This window comes from Pristiophorus japonicus, chromosome 9 (assembly GCF_044704955.1).
Source record: "Pristiophorus japonicus isolate sPriJap1 chromosome 9, sPriJap1.hap1, whole genome shotgun sequence".
NCBI classification, from domain to species: Eukaryota; Metazoa; Chordata; class Chondrichthyes; family Pristiophoridae; genus Pristiophorus; species Pristiophorus japonicus.
This window is the reverse complement of record NC_091985.1, coordinates 205,744,391-205,763,496: the sequence shown is the minus strand read 5'-3', so window position 1 is coordinate 205,763,496 and position 19,106 is coordinate 205,744,391. Positions and strand designations below refer to the sequence as shown.

Sequence of the window (19,106 nt, the reverse complement as noted above, 5' to 3'; positions counted from 1 at the left end):
AATAAATGAGGAAATGATTGTCTCTCCAGATCACTGGGACCCTAAAGCCCCGCCCGCCCTCTGCTCCTGTACCAAGATGGCCGCTCAGGCACGCTGATCGTGTCTAAGAATTCGGTTAGTTACCCCGAGCGTCGGGTCCATCACCGCGGGTCAAACATGTGTCCTGCCGGTTCATATTAGGTGCCTGAGGCCTACACCAGGTGTTTATGAAGCTGCCCACCCAGGGATCCAATTCCTCCGCTGAGCCCACAAGCTCCTACTGACTTGCGGAACGTCTCTTCCGCCTCAGACCACCTCCACCACTGGCACTGCGCCTGCTCAGAGCACAGCCCGGTCCCGTGTCTGGGCTCCTGGTGTTATTGATAGAGGACTTTACCCCTGCGCGGGGGATTCTGGTTACAGAAGTAAACGTCGCAACATTTGGTAATGAAATGGATTCATTCAGGACAGACAGCAGGGATTATTGCAGGAAATAACACAGTGCAGTGAGAAAGGAAATGCAATAGATGTAGTGAATGCAGTGGATGGATTGTCAAAAGGTGTTTGATAAGGTGCCAGACAGGAGGCTTGTTGATCAAATTAAGGCTCATGGTATTAAAGGGAGTGGGGCCGCGTGGAGAGGAAGTTGGGTAAAGGGCAGAAAACAGAGAGTAGTGGTTAATGGATGTTCTTCAGACTGGAGGGATGTAAACAGTGGTGTCCCCAGGTCAGTGTGGGGACCATTGCTCTTAATATAGAGACAGGGTCTGGGCTAGGGTATAAGCACATAAGAATTAGAAGCAGGAGTAGGCCCTTTGGCCCCTCGAGCCTGCTCCACCATTCAATAAGATCATATCGATTCATCAATTGATCCACCGCTACAAAAAACAATAAGAATAAAACCGGACGGACCACTCGGCATCGACCTCCGCACCAGCTACGGACCCGACAACGGCACACCCAGCCCAGTCTTTCTCACCAACATCTGGGGACTTGTGCCAAAATTGGAAGAGATGTCCCAGACTAGTCAAGCAACAGCCTGACATAGTCATACTCACAGAATCATACCTTTCAGCCAATGTCCCAGACTCCTCCATCACCATCCCTGGGTGTGTCCTGTCCCACCGGTGGCGGCACAGTAGTATACAGTCGGGAGAGTGTGGCTCTGGGAGTCCTCAACATTGACTCCGAACCCCATGAAGTCTCGTGGCTTCAGGTCAAGCATGGATAAGGAAACCTCCTGCTGATGACCACCTACCGCCCTCCCTCAGCTGATGAATCAGTACTCCTCCATGTTGAACATCACTCAGAAGAAGCACTGAGAGTAGCAAGGTGCACCGAATGTACTCTGGGTGGGGGACTTCAATGTCCATCAAGACTGGCTCACTAGTGACTGAGCTGGCCGAGTGCTGAAGGACATAGCTGCCAGACTGGGCCTGCAGCAGGTGCTGAGAGAACCAATATATGAGGGGAAAACCCGACTTGCGCCCATCCCTTCGGAAAGGGCACGAGAGCGGGAGCAGCGGTAAGCCTACAAAGGACATGAGTCAGCCGAGCAGCGGGACTTCGGAAAGGGCGCGAGAGTGGGAGCAGCGGTAAGCCTACAAAGGGCGTGAGTCAGCCGAGCAGACAGCCGAAACAGCACCAAGTGACCTGGGAGGAGAAGAAGTAAAAAGATTCAAAGTGTGACATCACAGAAAAGCAGGCAAGTGATTGGTTGGTCAGTTTTTCTCTCTTTTCTTGGGCATTGGTTTAAATTAAGAGCTAGGATTAAAAATCTAAACTTTCAAAATGTAAAAACTTAATTAATTGAATACATTCGAGATGGCAGGGCAGGCGATGTGTTACTGCTGCTGCATGTGGGAGCTGGTTGACCCCATTGAGGTCCACGGCGACCACATCTGCAGTAAGTGTTGGCTGCTCGAGGAACTTCGTGTCCACGTTGATGAGCTGAAGTCCGAGCTGCAGACACTGCGACACATCAGGGAGGGGGAGAGTTACCTGGACCTTGTGTTCCAGGAGGCAGTCACACCCCTTAGATTCATCAATTCAAATTTGGTCCGTGGTTAGGGACAGGATGGTGTGACTACGAGTGAGGCAGCTGTGGGGACCCAGGAGGTAGTGATGGAGGAGCCTCAGTCCTTGCAATTGTCCAACAGGTACGAGATTTTTGCTCCCTGTTTGGACGAGGGCAGGGACTGCAGGGAGGATGAGCAAACTGACCACAGCGCCGTGGTACAGGAGGCCATTCAAGTGGGGGGAGTAAAAAGAAATGTTGCAGTGGTAGGAAACAGTATAGTTTCAGAGATAGATACTGTTCTCTGCAGCCAAGTGTGTGAGTCCTGAAGGCTGTGATGCCTGCGCGGTGCCAAGGTTAAGGACATCTCCTCTGGGCTGAAGAGGGATTGGAGTAGGAGGGGGAAGATCCAGTTGTCGTGGTCCACGTACCAATGACATAGGCAGAACAAGAAAGGAGTTCTGCTGAGGATTTTGAGCAGCTAGGGTCCAAATTAAAAAGCAGAATCACAAAGGCAATAATCTCTGGATTACTACCCGAGCCACAAGCAAATATATTTTGGTGAGAAGGAAAGACTTTAAGCGACGAGGGAACTATCCGTGGTTAATGAAGGAAGTAAAGGATGGGATCAAATTGAAAACAATGGCATACAAAGTGACCAAGGTTAGTGGGAGGCCAGAGCATTGGCAAATGTTTTTAAAAACAGCAAATGATGACTTAAGAAATAATAAAGAGAGGGAAGATAGATTATGAGAGTAAACTAGCAAGCAATATAAAAAGAGCTTCTACAGGTATGTAAAAAGGATAGGGTAGCTAAAGTAAATGTTGGTCTTTAGAGGATGAGACTGGGGAATTAATAATAGGGAACAGGGAAATGGCAGAGACTTGGAACAAATATTTTGTATCAGTCTTCACGGTAGAAGACACTAAAAACACCCCAATAATAGATAATCAAGGGGCTATAGCGAGGGGGAAACTTAAAGCAATCACCAAAGAAAAAGTGCTCAGTAAAATAATGGGACGAAAGGTGGAAAAGTCCCTTGGACCTGATGGCTTGCAACCTCAGGTCTTAATACACAGTAAAGTTCCCTCTACACTGTCCTATCAAATACTCCCAGGGCCGGCACAGCACAGGTTCGATGCAAAGTAAAAATCCCTCTACACCGGCCAACAAACATGCCAAGGGCAGGTAAAGCATGGGTTAGGCAGAGGGTAAAGCTTCCTCTATACTTCCCCATCAAACAATGGCAAGGCAGGTACAGCACGGGTTAGATGCAGAACAAATCTCCCTCTAAACTGCCTCATCAAACATTCCTAGGGCAGGTACAGCGCGGATTAGATATAGCGGAAAGCTCCCACTACACTGTCCCATCAAACACTCACAAGGCAGGTACAGCAATGGGTTAGGCAGAGAGTCAAGCTCCCTCGACACTGTCCCATCAAACACTCCCAGGGCAGGTACAGCAGATTAGATACAGAGCAAATCTCTCTCTCCACTGTCCCATCAAAACCTCAAAGGATAGATACAGAACATAAGAAATAGGAGCAGGAGTAGGCCATTTGGCCCCTCGAGCCTGCTCCGCCATTCAATAAGCTCATGGCTGATCTGATCCTGGCCTCAACTCCACTTCCCCTCCCGCTCTCCATAACCGTTGACTCTCTTATCATTCAAAAATGTCTCTATCCCCGCCTTAAGTACATTCAATGACCCAGCCTCCACAGCTCTCTGAGGTAGAGAATTCCAAAAATTCACGACACTCAGATAAGAAATTCCTCCTCCTTTCAGTTTTAAACAGGTGACCTCTTATTCTGAAACTATGTCCCCTAGTTCTACATTCCCCCAAGAGGGGAAACATCCTCTCTGCATCTACAATGTCAAGCCCCCTTAAAATTTTATACATTTCAATAAGATCACCTCTAAGTCTTCTAAACTCCAATGTGTATAGGCCCAACCTGCTTTACCTTCCTTCATATGACAATCCCTTCATCTCAGTAATCAACCCCTCGTGAACCTCTCTGAACTGCCTCCAGTGCAAGTATACCCCTCCTTAAATACGGAGACCAAAACTGCACGCAGTTGTCCAGGTGTGGTCTTACCAACGACCTGTACAGTTGTAGAAGGACTTTTTTACTTTTATACTCCATCCCCCTTGCATTAAAGGACAACATTCCATTTGCATTCCTAATTACTTGCTGTACCTGCATGCTAACTTTTTGTGTTTAATGTACAAGGACCCCCAGATCCCTCTGTACCACCGCATTTTGTAATCTCTCCCCATTTAAATAATAATTTGCTTTTTTATTTTTCCTACCAAAGTGGATAACCTCACATTTTCCCACATTATACTCCATCTGCCAATTTTTTGCCCACTCACTTAGCCCATCTATATCCCTTTGTAGATTCTTTGTGTCCTTCTCACAACTTCCTAGGTTAGCACAGGTTCAGTACACGGCAAATCTCTGTCTCCATTAGCCCATCAAACACGCCCAGGACAGGTACAGTATGGATTAGATACATTGTAAAGTTGCCTCTACACTGTCACATCAAATACTCTCAGGGCAGCTACAGCACGGGTTAGGTACCGATTAAAGCTCCCTCTGCACTGTCCCAAAAACACTGCCAGGGCAGGGACAGTACAGGTCAGGTACAGAATAAACCTCGATCTACACTGTCCCATCAAACACTCGCAGGGCATGTATAGCATGGGTCAGATACAGAGTATAGTTCCCTCTACACTGTCCCATCAAACACTCCCAGAGCAGGTACAGCACAGGTCAGAAACAGAGTAAGGCTTCGTCTACACTGTCCCATCAAATATTTGCAGGGCAGGTACAGCACGGATTAAATAGAATAAACCTCCCTCTATATTGTCCCAACAAACACTCCCAGGATAGGTACAGCACGGATTACATACAGCCTAAAGCTCCCTCTACACTGTCCCATCAAACATAACTAGGGCAGGTAGAGTACGGGTCAGACACAGAGGAAAGCTCCCCCTACACTAACCCATCAAAGCTCACAGGGTAGGTAGAGCATGGGTTAGATACAGAGCAAAGCTCCCTCTGCAGTGTCCCATCAATCACTTACAAGACAGGTACAGCACGGGTTATGCAGAGAGTAAAGTTCTCTCTACACTGTCCCATCAGACACTACCAGGGCAGGTACAGCACTGATTAGATACAGCATAAAGCTCTCTGTACACTGTCCTGTCAAAAACTCCCGGGGCATGTACAGCATGGGTTAGATACAGAGTAATACTCCCTCTACACTGTCCAATTAAACATTCCCAGGGCAGGTACAGCATGGGTTAGATACAGAGTAAGTCTCCCTCTACACTATCCCATCAAATACTCCAAGGGCAGGTATGGAACATAAGAAATAGGAGCAGAGTAGGCCATTTGGCCCCTCGAGCCTGCTCCGCCATTCAATAAGATCATGGCTGATCAAATCCAGGCCTTAACTCCACTTCCCCGCCCACTCCCCATAATCCTTATCTTTCAAAAATCTGTCTATCCCCACCTTAAATATATTCAATGACCCAGCCCCCACAGCTCTCTAAGGTAACGAATTCCAAAGATTCACAACCCTCAGAGAAGAAATCCCTCCTCATTTCCCTTTTAAATGACCGACCCCTTATTCTGAAACTATGCCCCCTAGTGTTAGATTCCCCCACGTGGGGAAACATCCTCTCTGTATCTACCCTGTCAAGCCCCCTCACAATCTTATACGTTTCAATAAGATCACCTCTACGTTTTCTAAACTCCAATGAGTACAGTCCCAACCTGCTCAACCTTTCTCATTATGACAACCCCTTCATCTCAGCAATCAACCTCGTGAACCTTCTCTGAACTGCCTCCAGTGCAAGTATATCCTTCCTGAAATAAGGAGACCAAAACTGTACGCAGTACTCCAGTTGTGGTCTCACCAACACCATGTACATTTGCAGCAGGACTTCCCTACTTTTATACTCCATCCCCCTTGCAATAAAGACCAACATTCCATTTGCCTTCCTAATTAATTGCAGTAACTGCATGCTGAATGTTTGTGTTTCATGTACAAGGACCCCCAGATCCCTCTGTACCACCGCATTTTGTAATCTCTCACAATTTAAATAATAATTTGCTTTTTTATTACTTCTAACATGGATACCCTCACATTTTCCCACATTATACTCCATCTGCCAAAGCTTTTCCCACTCACTTAGCCTATCTATATTCGTTTGTAGATTCTTTGCGTCCTCCTCACAACTTGCTAGGTTAGCACAGGTTAGATACACAGTAAACCTCTCTCTACATTATCCCATCAAGCACTCCCAGTGCAGGTACAACACGGGTTAGGTGCAGAGTAAAGCTCCCTCTGCACTGTCCCAAAAACACTCCCAGAGCAGGTACAGTACTGGTTAGATATACAGCAAAGCTCCCTCTACACTGTCTATTCAAACACTCGCAGGGCAGGTACAGCACGGGTTAGATTCAGAGTAAAGCTCCCTTTACACTGTCCCATCAAACACTCACAGGACTGATATAGCACAGATTGGATACAGCGTAAAGTTCCCTCTACACTGTCCCATCAAATACTTCCAAGGCGGGTACAGTACACATTAGATACAGCATAAAGCCCAATTTATACTGTCCCGTCAAACACTCCCAAGGCAGTTACAGTACAGGTTAGATACAGAGTAAACCTCCATCTACACTGTCCTATCAGACACTCCCAGGGCAGGTACAGCTTGGGTTAAATACAGAGTAAAACTCCCTCTATATTATCCCATCAAACAATGCCAGGGCAGGCACAGCACAGATTAGATACTGAGTTTCCCATGTGGTGGCTGCCGTGCAATGGCCACCACACGTTAAAAAAAGCCACGCACAGGCATCTTCCACCCTTCAGGATGTAGTTCAGGATCTGGAATATTAGGTCCTTCATTGAAACACCTGTGAACTCATCCTTTTTTGGCGTGGAAGCAAGTCATCCTCGTTTGCAGATGACACTAAGCTGGGTGGCAGTGTGAGCTGTGAGGAGGATGTTAAGAGGCTGCAGGGTGACTTGGACAGGTTAGGTGAGTGGGCAAATGCATGGCAGATGCAGTATAATGTAGGCAAATGTGAGGTTATCCACTTTGGTGGCAAAAACAGGAAGGCAGAATATTATCTGAATGGTAACAGATTAGGAAAAGGGAAGGTGCAACGAGACCTGGGTGTCATGGTACATCAGTCATTGAAAGTTGGCATACAGGCACAGCAGGCGGTGAAGAAGGTAAATGGCATGTTGGCCTTCATAGCGAGAGGATTTGAGTATAGAAGCAGGGAGGCCTTATTGCAGTTGTACAGGGCCTTGGTGAGGCAACACCTTGAATATTGTGTACAGTTTTGGTATCCTAATCTGAGGAAGGATATTCTTGCTCTTGAGGGAGTGCAGCGAAGGTTCACCAGACTGATTCCCGGGATGGCAGGACTGACATATGAAGAAAGACTGGATCGACTAGGCTTATATTCACTGGAATTTAGAAGAATGAGAGGGGATCTCACAGAAAAATATAACATTCTAATAGGATTGGACAGATTAGATGCAAGAAGAATGTTCCCGATGTTGGAGAAGTCCAGAACCAGGGGTCACAGTCGAAGGATAAGCCATTTAGGACCGAGATGAAGAGAAACTTCTTCACTCAGTGAATTGTGAACCTGTGGAATTCTCCACCACAAAAAGTTGTTGAAGCCAGTTCGTTAGATATATTCAAAAGGGAGTTAGATGTGACCCTTATGGCTAAAAGGATCAAGGGGTATGGAGAGAAAGCAGGAATGGGGTACTGAAGTTGCATGATCAGCCATGATCATATTGAATGGTGGTGCAGGCTCGAAGGGCCGAATGGCCTACTCCTGCACCTATTTTCTATGTTTCAAGGGACTACCAATGATGATGATGAGATACAGAGTAAACCTCTCTCTACACTGTCTCATCAGATACCACTCGGGCAGGTAGAATACAGGTTAGATTCAGAGAAAAGCTTCCCCTACAGCGACCCATCAAAGCTCACAGGGCAGGCAGAGCACGGGTTAGATAGAGCAAAGCTCCCTCTACACTGTCCCAACAAACAATCACAGGACATGTACAACACGGGTTCAGTAAAGAGCGAAGCTCCCTTTATACTGTCCCATCAAGCACTCCCAGGGCAGGGACAGTACGAATTAGATACACAGTAATCTGTGTCAGAGGAAACTGCATCCCAGTGAGAGTCAGTGCCAGAGGAAACTGTATCCCAGTGAGAGTCAGTGCCAGAGGAAACTGTACCCCAGTGAGAGTCAGTGCCAGAGGAAACTGTATCCCATTGAGAGTCAGTGCCAGAGGAAACTGTATCCCATTGAGAGTCAGTGCCAGAGGAAACTGTACCCCAGAGAGAGTCAGTGCCAGAGGAAACTGTACCCCAGTGAGAGTCAGTGCCAGAGGAAACTGTACCCCAGAGAGAGTCAGTGCCAGAGGAAACTGTACCCCAGTGAGAGTCAGTGCCAGAGGAAACTGTACCCCAGTGAGAGTCAGTGCCAGAGGAAACTGTACCCCAATGAGAGTCAGTGCCAGAGGAAAATGTACCCCAGTGAGAGTCAGTGCCAGAGGAAACTGTACCCCAGAGAGAGTCAGTGCCAGAGGAAACTGTACCCCAGTGAGAGTCAGTGCCAGAGGAAACTGTACCCCAGTGAGTCAGTGCCAGAGGAAACTGTACCCCAGTGAGTCAGTGCCAGAGGAAACTGTACCCCAGTGAGTCAGTGCCAGAGGAAACTGTACCCCAGTGAGAGTCAGTGCCAGAGGAAACTGTACCCCAGTGAGAGTCAGTGCCAGAGGAAACTGTACCCCAGTGAGAGTCAGTGCCAGAGGAAACTGTACCCCAGTGAGAGTCAGTGCCAGAGGAATCATGCAGCAGAGCCTGGTGTCCAGTCGTCTTGGATCCCCTTGCCATTGGACCAAGACCTTGCTTTGCCAAGCCCGTGTGGTAGCTAATGTGCAAGGGCCACCTCACGTTAAAATAATTCACGCCGTTAGCAATACAAAACAATCCTCTTCCTCTGCAGTTATCAATCTATTGCAATTTCCCATGCCTGTAGTTTAGTTATATTACAATTTAAAATATCTTCAGTTATCAGCAACAAATTGCATTTATATCACACCTTAAACATAGTAAAATGTCCCAAGGCACTTCACAGGACTGTTAGCGAACAGAATTTGACACCCAGTCACGTAACGAAATATTAGCACAGGATTAAAAGCTTGTTCAAAAGGGTAGGTATTAAGGAGCATTTTGAAGCTGGAGAAGTTTAAGGAGGGAATTCCAGAGCTTATGGTCTCGGCAGCTGAAGGTATGGCCACCAATATTGGAGGGATGAAAATTGGGGCTGCTCAAGAGGCCAGAGTTGGAGGAGTGCAAAGATCTCTGAGGGTTGTAGGGCTGGAGGAGGTTACAGCAATTGGGAGGGGCAAGGTCCTGGACGGATTTCAAAGCAAGGATGAGCATTTTGAAATCGATGGAGCAGGAGCCAATGTAGTTCAGTGAGCACAGGGGTGATGGGTGAATGGAAATTAGTACAAGTTGGGATGAGAGGGCTGAGGACAGATTGATTCGAATAAGCCTATATTCTCTGGAGTTTCGAAGAATGGAAGGTGATATCATTGAAACATAGAATTGACACAGGCTGGATAGTCTAGAGCTAGGGGTCCTAGTATTAGGATAAGAGATTGGCCATTTAAGACTGAGATGAGATATTTCTTCACTTAAGAGTTGTGAATCTTTGAAATTCTCTATCAAATAGAGATCTTACTGAATGGTGGAGCAGACGGGGGGGCCATATGGCCTATGCCTGTTGCTATTTGTGTTCTTGAGTAAGGATTGTTTTTGATAAGCTTAAGCTTGCGGAGAGTGCGAGGTGTGAGGCCGATCAGGAAAGCAATGGAATAGTCCAATGTAGTGGTAACAGAGACATGGATGAGGGTTTGAGCAGATGAGCTGAGGAAGGGGCAGAGACCGGCGATGTTATGGAGCTGGAAGTAAACGTACTTGGTGATTGAGGGAATATGGGTTCAGAAGCTCATCTCGGGGTCAAGTACAACGCCAATCAATAAATTGCAACTCTATATATCTGTGTTTGTTTATTCGAATACTACACACCTCGAGTGATCAATGCTTCAAGAGTAGTACTTATCAACATATTTTCTGTTAATTCCAAATATTCATGATTGAATAATTGATTCTGTCGATATTAAGCTGTGCTGGTATTTCAGATTGGTTTGTGCATCGTGATCAATGAATTGACTATGATGCTTCCGGTTCAATCTTCCCAATGGCTTTCTCACCAGATGGGAAATATTTGAACATTGAGATCTGATGGTGTCGGTGTGAGTTCAGCCCCACCGAATGTACAGAGACGGGTCCATCTGCTGGTCTCTGCCTCAAACTGGAGTCACCTCTTAGATCAAAGCCCTTTACTCTAAAACACACACAAGATTCACTGTGACTGTGTTTCGAGACAGAAACTGATCTCACTTCACATCCCATTGCACGGCCTCATGCTGGATAATTGTGCTCGGTGGTCAGACTCTCCCAGTCTCATTTCCTGTCTTACCTTGTACAGATACACACCGGTCTACAGGACCGGTGTGCATCTGAGTAAATGGCACTTTCTCTTACCTTTCTCCCCAGTCGATCTATTGAAGCACTTTCAATCGGAAGGGGCTCCCTGGTTGGTGATCTCACAATCCTGTGCTGGTTCACCTGCTGTTGTTCCTCAGTCCACAATCCCTGTTTCCTTCCAGCTGTGGAACTTTCTCAATCACTCCGCCATTGACCGGGAGATCTAATTATGGCAGGGCAGAAAATTAGAAGAATATTAATGTTGTGAAGTGGAATGTAAAGTGTTTTTCCAATGTTTCAGAAAAGTATATGTCCAGTATTTCTGTTTGATTTTATCCTATTCCTCAAGATTCCTGTCCCGCCCGTCTGGACTTACAGAAAATCACCAGAATTTTCCCCGGGTTACACACTGTCTGATCTCACTGGGCCCCCGGGTTATACGCTGTCTGATCTCACTGGGCCCCTGGGTTACACACTGTCTGATCTCACCGGGCCCCCGGGTTACACACTGTCTGATCTCACCGGGCCCCCGGGTTACACACTGTCTGATCTCACCGGGCCCCCGGGTTACACACTGTCTGAGCTCACCGGGCCCCCGGGTTACACACTGTCTGAGCTCACTGGCCCCCCGGGTTACACACTGTCTGAGCTCACTGGGCCCCCGGGTTACACACTGTCTGATCTCACTGGGCCCCCGGGTTACACACTGTCTGATCTCTCTGGGCCCCCGGGTTACACACTGTCTGATCTCACTGGGCCCTGGGGTTACACACTGTCTGATCTCACCGGGCCCCCGGGTTACACACTGTCTGATCTCACCAGGCCCCCGGGTTACACACTGTCTGATCTCACTGGGCCCCCGGGTTACACACTGTCTGATCTCACCGGGCCCTGGGGTTACACATTGTCTGATCTCACCGGGCCCTGGGGTTACACACTGTCTGATCTCACCGGGCCCCCGGGTTACACACTGTCTGATCTCACCGGGCCCCCGGGTTACACACTGTCTGAGCTCACTGGGCCCCCGGGTTACACAATGTCTGAGCTCACTGGGCCCCCGGGTTACACAATGTCTGAGCTCACTGGGCCCCCGGGTTACACACTGTCTGATCTCACTGGTCCCCCGGGTTACACACTGTCTGATCTCACTGGGTCCCCGGGTTACACAATGTCTGAGCTCACTGGGCCCCCGGGTTACACACTGTCTGAGCTCACTGGAAGTTTCAGTCTATCTCCCGCATGTCCCCAAACCCTGAGCTCCGGGGCTGTTCGGTGTTTTCCCTCACAGACTCACCGCACGCTCCCCGGCCGAGCGCTCGGCCTCGGTCCCAGCCCCAGCCCCAGCCCCAGCCCCAGCCGCCCACCATCAGTCCGGTTCCCTGCTGCCCCCGGTTCCCCACATTGTGCAACTGCTGGTTCCAGCAAACTGCGCCGTATCCGGGGACTGGGGGGTGGGGAGGGCTGCACCGAGCATGCGCACTGGGGCGACAGGGCGACTTCCTATATAAATTAATGACCTTCAGCGAATTCCCGGCCGTCTATTGGCTGCACGAAACGGATTGCCACCACTCTCACTAATAGGAGCCGGCAGCACCGCAGAGCCCCGCCCACTGTGATGAAGGAGCGCTGGGCAGCTCGTGGGTCACGTGGCTCCTGATTTCAAAAATTCCGGCCGTTCAACCGTTACCAGGAAACGTCACAGCCCCGCCCCGCCCACATCACCTGTGACGTCACAGCTGAGGGGTGGGACTGCTCGCAGTGCGCCTGTGCTGGACTCGCAGCTCAGTCAATCCCTCACTCCGACAGTATTATTAATAATTTTTCTTTATAGAGAGTCTTAAACGTCCCAAGGCGCTTCACAGCAGTGTTACAGGACACAACACATACATTTGTCACCGAGCCACAGAAGCAGAAATTGCGGCAGATGACCAAAAGCTGGGTCAAAGAGGTAGGTTTTAAAGGAGGGTCTGAAAGTAGGAAAGAGGCGGAGAGGTTTAGGGAGGGAGTTCCAGAGCTCGGGGCCCAGGCAGCTGAAGGGCCGGACACCGATGGTGGAGCGATTATAATCAGGGATGGTCAAAAGGGCAGAATTTGAGGAGCGCAGACATCTTGTGGGCTGCAACAGATTCCAGAGATCGGGAGGGGCGAGGCCCTGGAGTGATTTGTAAAAAGTGACTTGTGATTATTAACAACAACAACTTTTAACCGCGAGTCTTGTTTATTTTGTTTATTTGTACATGGGACGTGTTGGTAACGGAAGAATGACCATAATATGATGGAATGTTACATTAAGTTTGAAAGTGATTTCGTTAAATCCAAAACTGGGATCTTAAATTTAAGCAAACAAAATTTTTAGGTATGAGGGGCGAGTTGGTTAAGGTAGATTGGGAAACTACATTAAAAGGCATGAAGGTAGATAAGCAATGGTGCGCATTAAAGAATTAATACATAATTTACAACAAACATTCATTCCTTTGAGGCGCACAAACCCCACAGGAAAGGTGGTCAATCGTGGCTAACGAGAGAAGTTAAAGATAGTTTTAGATCAAAGGAACAGGGTTATAATGTTGCCAAAAGAGCAGTAAGCCTGGGGATTGGGAGCATTTTAGAATTCAGCAAAGGAGGACCAAGAAACTGATAAAGAAAGGGAAAATAGAATATAAGAGTAAACTAGCAACAGACATAAAAACAGACTGTAAAAGCTTCTATACGTATGTTAAAAAGGAAAAGATTAACAAAAGTAAATGTGGGTCCCCTACAGGCTGAGGCAGAAGAAATTATATTGGGGAATAAAGAAATGGCAGAGAAATTAAACACATTCTTTGGGGGGGAAATTGTGGTTGGAGGCTTCCTTTGGGTGAACGCCCCCGACGGGAATTTTTTTAACAAAATTACCTGGTGGTCCTGGAGGAACATAGGATTGCAGTCGGAGTCCTAGTTTCGCAGTGCAGCGTACAGGAACATTTCTTCCAGGTATGTATTTGTATCCTGGGATCACGTGGGCCTGGACCACCAATGAACATCTAGTATTCGCATTGATAATAATTGGAGCTCCGGTTGTACGAGCTCCCATTGCTATCAACAACAACAACTTTTATTTATATAATGCTTTTAACGTAGTATAATGTCCCAAGGTGCTTCACAACTGTGATATAAGACAAAAAATAAATTTGGCACTGAGCCACATAACAACATATTACAGCAGATGACTAAAAGCTTGGTCAAAGAGGGAGGTTTTATGGAGAGTCTTAAAGGAGATAAGAAATGTCCAGAGATGGAGAGGTTTAGGGAGGGAGTTCCAGAGCTTAGGGCTCAGGCAGCTGAAGGCACGTCTGCCGATGGTTGAACAGTTCTAATCAGGAATGCTCCAGAGGGCAGATTTTGAAGAATGCAGACATCATGTGGTGTTGTGAGGCTGAAAGAGATTAGAGATAGGGAGGGGTGAGGCCATGGAGGGATTTTTAAACAAGGATGAGAATTTTGAAATCGAGGCGTTGCTTAACCAATGTCGGTCATGAGCAAAGAGGTGATGAGTGATCGGAGACTTGATACAAATTAAAACACGGGCAGTCGAGTTGTGGATTACCTCAAGATTACGTAGGGTAGAATGTGGGAGACCATTCAGGAGTGCGTTGGAGTAGTCCAGTCTAGAGGTAACAAAGGCATGGATGAGGGTTTCAGCAGCAGATGAGCTGAGACAGGGGCAGATGCAGGCAATATTAGAGGTGGCAATAGATGGATTTAAATATGCTGCAGATATGTTGCTAGAAGCTAATTTCAAGATCAAATATGATGCCTAGGTTGCGAACAGTCTGGTTTAGCCTCAGATAGATGCTAGGGAGAGGGATGGTGTCGGTGGCTGGGGAACGCAGTTTGTGGCGTGGACCATAGACAATGGCTTCGGTCTTCACAATATTTAATTGAAGAACATTTCTGCTCATCCAGTACTGGATGTTGGACAAGCAGTCTGACAATTTAGAGACCATGGAGGGGTCGAGAGAAGTGGTGGAGAGGTAGAGCTGGGTGTCATCAGCGTACACGTGGAACCTGACTCCGTGTTTTCGGATGACATCAACAAGGGGCAGCATATGGATGAGAAATAGGAGGGACCAAGGATAGATCCTTGGGGGACACCAGAGGTACTGATGCGGGGTCGGGAAGGGAAGCCATTGCAGGAGATTTTCTGGTTATGATTAGATAGATAGGAATGGAACCAGGCGAGTGCAGTCACACCCAGCTGGACGATGTTGGAGAGGCGTTGGAGGAGGATGGAGTGGTCAACTGTGTCAAAGGCTGCAGACAGGATGAGGAGGGATAATTTACCTTTGTCACAGTCACAAAGACTGTCATTTGTGACTTTGATTAGAGCAGTTTCAGTACTGTGGCAAGGGCAGAAATCAGATTGAAGGGATTCAAACGAGGAGTTCTGGGAAAGATGGGCTTGAATTTGGGAGGAGACAACACATTCAACGACTGTGGAGAAGAAAGGGAGTTAGAGATGGGGCAGTAGCTAACCAGCACAGTGGAGTCAGGTTGTTTTTGAGGAGAGGGGTGATGACCGCAGATTTGAAGGAGAGGTGGACAGTTCTTCGGCAGTCCCTCGGAGTCGAGGATGACTTGCTTCCATATTAATGAGTTCTCGTGTGACTGATAGTCCAATGCGGGACCTACAGTCTCTGTCACAGGTGGGACAGATGGTGGTTGAATGGACGTTGGTTGAAGGGACGGGTGGGTGGAGTGCTTGGGTTGCCGTGCGCTCCTTCTGCTGTTTGCGCTTGTCTTCCGTGAAGAGACTCTGTGTTCGGCGCCTTCCCGGATGCTTCTCCTCCACTTTGAGCGGTCTTCGGCCAGGGATTCCCAGTTGTCAGTGGGGATGTTGCACTTTTTCAAGGAAGTTTTAAGGGTGCCCTTGCAGTGTTTCCTCTGCCCACCTGGGTTTGCTTACCGTGTCGAAGCTCTGAGTCGAGCGCTTGTTTCGGAGTCCAGTATCGGCCATGCGGACAATGTGGCTCATCCATCGGAGCTGATTGAGTGTGGTCAATGCCTCGATGCTGGGGATGTTGGCCTGAGTGAGAACACTGATGGTGTGCCTTTCCTGCCAATGGATTTGCAGGATCTTGCGCAGGCAACGTTGGTACTTCTCCAGTGCCTTGAGGTGCCTGCTGTCTGTCTCTAAAGCATATAGGAGGGTGGCTTTCACTACTGCTCTGTCGACCATGAAGGGGACAGTACCTGAGGAGAGAGAACCGTTAGCAATGTCAGATAACATGGGAGCTAGAACAGGAAGTTGTGTGATCAGCAGTTTATTGGGAATAGGGTCAAGGGAGCAGGAAGTGGGTCTCACGGACAAGATGAGCGTGGAGAGGTCAAGAGGGGAGATCAGAGAGAAACTAGAGAAAGATGCGAGTTTAGAACTAAGGCAAGGGGACACCTCAGGAACTTTGTCCCCGTGGGCTCGGGGAAGGAAGGGAACAACTGGAAGAGGCAGACGATCGGATGGTCTCAATCTTTGAGGCAAATAAGTCCATGAGCTCCTCACACTTGTTGGAGGTGAGTGTGGTGGAGACAGGGGAGAGGGGTTTAAGGAGACGGTTAGCAGTAGAGAATAGTAGCTGGGGATTAGCTTTGCATTTCAGAATAATCCTAAAACAGTGAGCAGTTTTTGCAGACAAGAGTAGGACCCGATAATGCTTTATGTGGTCGAGCCAGATCTGCAGGTGAATGACTAAACCACTTGTCCACCACATCCGATCAGGTCTGTGCCCCTTGGACTTGAGGGAGCGCAGATAAGGGCTGTACCGGGGGGAACGGCCAGGGTGAGAGAGAGTAATAATAGGGACTAGGGCATCAAAGGTGGTAGTGAGGGTGTGGGTGAGCAGATCGGTGGCTGCAGAAATGTCATGGTGAAAGGAGGGCCAAAGGCTGGACAGTTTGGAGTTGATAAGTGCAGCTATAAGAGAGTTTGGAGAGAGTTTTTTCCAGGGGAGGATGCAGAAGGAAGTAGATTTGGGTGGGGGACGGGGGATGTGGGTGGAGAGCGATACAAGGTAATGGTCAGAGATGGCCTTATCTGTAATTGACACAGTAGGAATATCGAGGCCACGAGAAATGGCAAGGTCAAGGGGGAGGCTGTGAGTATGGGTTGAGGAGTTCACATGGAGGGAGAGATTAAGGGAGGACAGGAGGGTAGTGCACTCAGGAGATTGAGATGGATGTTGAAATCACCGAGGATGAGAAGTCACTCGGTGCAGAGGCTGAGGGAGGAGAGCAGTGAGGATATATCCGCGATAACATTTTAATCATACTTGGGATGGTGGTGGAGAACAAGAATTTTAAATAAGGTGAGATGTTCAAAGGAGGAGAAAGTGCTGGAGGAGTAGGAGGACAGACCAAGGTGTGATTTGATGATGAACCACACCACCACCACGGCGGTCTGGGCGGGGCAAGTAGTGGAAGGTATAGCCGGGAGGGGCGGCTTCCTTTAAAGGTAATGTGCCATCATCCCTCAGCCAACTTTCCGTCAGGGCCATCTATCATCCACAATAAGCTCATGGATGGCAAGGGCCTTGTCCGCAAGTGAACGGACATTCTGCAAGGAGATGCAGAGAGGATCGATGATGGCTGACCCACTGCCAGCATCCACAGGGTCAGGGATTGGAGGGATGAGTTGGATGGGAGGAGATTGGCAAGGTCAGCCCCCCCCCCAGGCAAGCTGGGGACAAGGTCGGTGAGAGGAGGATGGGACAGTTGGGGCTGTTGCTCGTGAGGAGACAGCGACGAGTGCCTCGGTGGGCCCTTCGGCAGATGCCAAGAGGAGCACAGAGGGAAGCTGCAGGCTTGTCTCAAAGGGAGTCGAGCCTGGGACAGTGGCAGGAGAAGGAAGTGGAAATAGAAGGGAATGGCTCGGGTCCAAAGCGGCAGCCAAAATGGCAGCAATTGGACACTGGGAGGAAAAAACTCAGTTTACACAGTGAATAGGGAATACTACAATAGGGATTCTACAATAGCACAATCAGTATAATCAAGATCAATTATATTGAAACAAAATTGATTAATATATAGATTAATTATAAGTAAACTTAAAATCAGAATTTGAATAATTGAAAAGTTAAATCAGTCTCTAGCTGTCTCATTAAATCAGTAAATCAATTCTCGGGTAGATCAAAAGACACAATGAGAAGTAATCATTCCAAAGACCATTGATCCAACTTCTGTCCTGTGATTGTATGAACTGGAGCTCTCCACTCTCTGTCCTGTGATTGTATGAACTGGTGCTCTCCACTCTCTGTCCTGTGATTGTATGAACTGGAGCTCTCCACTCTCTGTCCTGTAATTGTATGAACTGGAGCTCTCCACTCTCTGTCCTGTGATTGTATGAACTGGAGCTCTCCACTCTCTGTCCTGTGATTGTATGAACTGGAGCTCTCCACTCTCTGTCCTGTGATTGTATGAACTGGTGCTCTCCACTCTCTGTCCTGTGATTGTATGAACTGGAGCTCTCCACTCTCTGTCCTGTGATTGTATGAACTGATGCTCTCCACTCTCTGTCCTGTGATTGTATGAACTGGAGCTCTCCACTCTCTGTCCTGTGATTGTATGAACTGGTGCTCTGCACTCTCTGTCCTGTGATTGTATGAACTGGAGCTCTCCACTCTCTGTCCTGTGATTGTATGAACTGGAGCTCTCCACTCTCTGTCCTGTGATTGTATGAACTGGTGCTCTCCACTCTCTGTCCTGTGATTGTATGAACTGGAGCTCTCCACTCTCTGTCCTGTGATTGTATGAACTGATGCTCTCCACTCTCTGTCCTGTGATTGTATGAACTGGAGCTCTCCACTCTCTGTCCTGTGATTGTATGAACTGGTGCTCTGCACTCTCTGTCCTGTGATTGTATGAACTGGAGCTCTCCACTCTCTGTCCTGTGATTGTATGAACTGATGCTCTCCACTCTCTGTCCTGTGATTGTATGAACTGGAGCTCTCCACTCTCTGTCCTGTGATTGTATGAACTGGAGCTCTCCACTCTCTGTCCTGTGATTGTATGAACTGGAGCTCTCCACTCTGTCCTGTGATTGTATGAACTGGTGCTCTCCACTCTCCACTCTCTGTCCTGTGATTGTATGAACTGGAGCTCTCCACTCTCTGTCCTGTGATTGTATGAACTGATGCTCTCCACTCTCTGTCCTGTGATTGTATGAACTGGAGCTCTCCACTCTCTGTCCTGTGATTGTATGAACTGGTGCTCTGCACTCTCTGTCCTGTGATTGTATGAACTGGAGCTCTCCACTCTCTGTCCTGTGATTGTATGAACTGATGCTCTCCACTCTCTGTCCTGTGATTGTATGAACTGGAGCTCTCCACTCTCTGTCCTGTGATTGTATGAACTGGTGCTCTCCACTCTCTGTCCTGTGATTGTATGAACTGATGCTCTCCACTCTCTGTCCTGTGATTGTATGAACTGATGCTCTCCACTCTCTGTCCTGTGATTGTATGAAC

The 19,106-nt window shown here is 48.1% G+C and overlaps 1 long non-coding RNA gene across 2 annotated transcripts in view; it reads right to left on the bottom strand.

Moving 5' to 3' along the window:
• Positions 1-11,941, bottom strand: part of LOC139273570 (uncharacterized) — a 35,295-nt gene extending 23,354 nt beyond the window's left edge. For both annotated transcript variants that reach the window (XR_011595212.1, XR_011595211.1), the window contains exons 1-2: positions 11,906-11,941; positions 10,669-10,834 (exon numbers count right to left, since the gene is read on the bottom strand). This is a non-coding gene — a long non-coding RNA (uncharacterized lncRNA). The remainder of the gene's footprint in view (positions 1-10,668; positions 10,835-11,905) is intronic.
• Positions 11,942-19,106: the final 7,165 nt, after the last annotated feature.